This window comes from Ipomoea nil, unplaced genomic scaffold (assembly GCF_001879475.1).
Source record: "Ipomoea nil cultivar Tokyo-kokei standard unplaced genomic scaffold, Asagao_1.1 scaffold3069, whole genome shotgun sequence".
Lineage (NCBI taxonomy): Eukaryota > Viridiplantae > Streptophyta > Magnoliopsida > Solanales > Convolvulaceae > Ipomoea > Ipomoea nil.
The window spans coordinates 6,884,904-6,888,764 of NW_017619497.1; positions in this window are offsets into that span (position 1 = coordinate 6,884,904).

Below are 3,861 nucleotides of genomic sequence, written 5' to 3' on the forward strand. Positions count from 1 at the left end.
TAGTCCCTAAATTGTTAGTTTGGTGGCCGTTTTAGTCTCTCGCCTCAAATAGTTGTTAAAATTAATGGTGATGGAAGGGTAAATATGTAAATTCATTAGTTTCCTTTTAAAGTACACATCAAATAAGTGAAAAACATATTTTAAGTCAAAAGCATTTGGTAATAACTTTGTTTTCTCTATAAATTCATTTAAATACTCCTTAACAAATAAAAATAATACTATAGCTAAACATTTTCAAAATGATTAAGGGAAGTTAATAAAAGACTAGTAACAAAGTGAAAAAAATTACAATATTTTTAAGTCAAGCAAATTTTGATTCACTTAAACCAAATATATATACATAACTTCGGTTAACTGTTCATTGAAGGGAATCATCATCATCATCATCATCATCATTGTTGTTGTTGTTGTTGTTGTTGTTGTTGTGGTGTAGGGGTATAGTATATTATAGGGGTGTAAATGAGCCGAGCAGCTCGCGAGCCGCTTGCGAGCGGCTCGGTCAAAATCGAGCTCGAGCCGAGCTCGAGCTGCTCGTTTAGTAATCGAGCTCGAGCCGAGCCTAGATATTCTAGGCTCGTGGCTCGTCGAGCCGCTCGCGAGCCATATAATATATATATATATATATATATATATATATATATATATATATATATATATATATATATATATATATATATATAATACATAATATAATATAATAATAATAATATATATAAGTAACAATTAAAAATTAAAATTTTAAACTTAAAACCCTAAAAGATTTCTATTATTTCTGTATAGATAAAACAAAGTAGTTTGAATTTGGAAGATTGCGAGTTCGAGCCTCAGTGGAGGCGTTATTAGTTCTTTGTGTTTCAGTAGGTTGAGAAAGTATATGAACAGATACTACATTGTAATAGAGCTAGTACCATTCAAAAAAAAGTAGTTTGAATTTTAAATCAAAAGTATTAAATAGGTCAAATTCAATGTCAAAATCGAGCTCGAGTTCGAACAGCGAACAATCGAGCTGCTCGAGCCGAGCTCGGGCAGCTCGAAAATTACTGAGCTCGAGCTCAAGCATCAGTTCTCAAGCTCGATCGAGCTCGAGCCGAGCCTTCATTAACGAGCTCGAGCTTGAGCATACCCAGACTCGAGCTCGGCTCGACTCGTTTACACCAAATATATATACATAACTTCGGTTAACTGTTCATTGAAGGGAATCATCATCATCATTGTTATTGTTGTGTAGGGGTATAGTATATTATACTCATTATTCTTTACAATTTCAAGCTCAACCAAATAATGGAATCAATATTCTTAATCATTTATTTTCCACCAACCAAACAAGGTAATTAATCTTCCTGAAAATTTCTTTTTTCATTAAATTTCAATTACATTCACCCTCAAATATTTTCCACAACTGTATTGTATATTATTTAGTAGGTAGTATTTGGGAGAAGATACCAACGTTCAAACATCGGCAGCGGCAGTGTGGGATTATGCCCAAAGTGGACAGATTCCTTGTGCGCATATCTGCTGAGCCATTGAATCACCATGATTTACATCCTCCTAAATGTTGTTTCGGGCGAGGGTTGAGATTCAACGTTTTGGAAAAAGAAGAAGAAAAATACAAAAATTTGGCAATATCTCTTTAACTTCTTGTGTTTGTTTCCAACAAATTATTTTCCACATTTCCACACCTTTCTCAGCTTAGGTTTTTAGTGCAATCCAATTATCAGCTTAGGTTTTTAGTTGAGATGGAGCACATCGCTTCAATTCTCTTGACATAGCAGTAAACAGTTTGATGGGAAAATATATATCTGGTTCTCTAGACCAATTTCTGCTCAACAATCTCGGCACATATTAACCTCTTATGACTTACTACTGATACCAATTTTCAAATCTAGCACTTACAATTTTATGTCAAAACTTATAATTAATAATAAAAGCACAATTTTATTTCTTAATGTCAAGAATAAATAAGAAATTAAACTTACCTATTAGATATTCACCAAACATAAATTATCATGTTTGCTATGAAAAATTAATTTCCAGGATGCTCGGAAGTTCCGAACATAACGTTAAACAAAGACGAGGTCAATTTCCAATAAAATCTTTGCCACTATTTTCGTACTTCACAAGGCAATCAATTGATTCAATAATGAGTTCACACCTGTTTGTAATCAACAGAAGTTAACGTGGGGCGGATTGAAGCATATTTGGATTGGATTCACATACAATCTGTTAACAGATGGATTAAAACTAATTATAAAATATGATCATTAGAGTTTATTGAGTTTGTGATTGTAACACCGTGAAAAAGAACAAATCTTACTTGAAGAGAGAAGAAGGTGGAATTATAATTAAAGTTGGAATTTAATTAGAAAGGACAATTAAGAAGGAGATGCCTAAAACATCAAGTTAAGTGCAGAAAAATTAAAAATTAAATTATACACGGCGTTTTGGAAATGAATTAGAAGAGTGGAAAAGAAATAACAGGGCGTTTGGTTGGAGGGATTTTAAATTCCCTTCCCACTTAATTCCCACCTAATTCCAAAGGCCATTAAATTCCGTAGTTTGGTTGGAGGGAATTGCAATTCCATGGAATTGCAATTCCCCCATTTTCATGGAATTAAAATCCCATGTCCCCCCCTGGTATTTTAATTCTTGGGAAAAAAAGATAGTGATGAGTCAAAATTACCCCTTTCTTTTTTAACCTAAAATTAATGTCCAACAACAATAATGGACATTTTTGACTTTATACTACTTATTCCCTTTCAATTCCCATGTATACCAAACATTGGAATTGAAATTCCCAGTAATTCTATTCCTATCAACCAAACACTGGAATTTAAATTCCCACTTTATTCCCAGTAATTCAACTCCCATGGAATTACAATTCCTTTCCCACATAATTCCCCTTTCCAACCAAACGCCCTGTAATTGTTCATTTTGTAAAAGTCACATCCACATTCAATTTTCCACCAAGTGAATTCACATTCCATCCATTTTTTTTTTTTTTTTTTTTTTTAGGTGAGAAACAATATTGTCCCGACGGTAACTATCTAATTCTTCTAAACTTTGCTCCTCCTGCATTAGCTTGAAGAAGCTCATTCATCAAGTCAGATGGATCCTCCAAAATTTTAATTCCCTAAGTGACCATTTGTCCAAGATTAACTAGATAATCCGCATATTCGTTCCCTCCCCTCACCCAATGAGCTGTAAACAAGAAAGTGCTACTATTGTAACGGAAACAACCTCCCCAAGGTAAAGCAGGTTAGAGCAACTGAGCAGGGTGTTAAAAATTACACTTTTCATAATAAATAAAAATGCAAAAGCTTTTTAAAAATTAACTCTTATATATGTGAATCATGTTAAAGAGCTTTGAGCTAAACTTGTCAAACTCTGACACCACAAATTGAATTAAATTAAAATTAGCCTTATAGTGATATAAAAATATTAAATATCATATAAAAAAATCTTCTATAAAAACTTAAAATACTAATATTTGTTACCTATACAATTAATACTCGATACAAAAATTAAAATATATCTCTTCTCCTATATATCTCATTCACTTCACGTAAAATAACAAACAGGGAAATAACCAATCGTTATGCCTTGGACCCGTGTCCAGCATGCTTGCTGGACACGGGTAACAGTGCCGTTAGGCACTATTATCTCTTTTTTTTTTTTTTTTTTTTTTTTTTAAATTTCAGACCACTTTGTTATAGAAGTATATGTTCATAATTTTATTACTATATGTTAATAACTATACATTCATAACTCCATAACTGTACATTCATAACTCTATAACTGTACATTCATAACGTCATAATTGTACATTCATAACTCCATAATTGTACATTCATAATTTTCGAA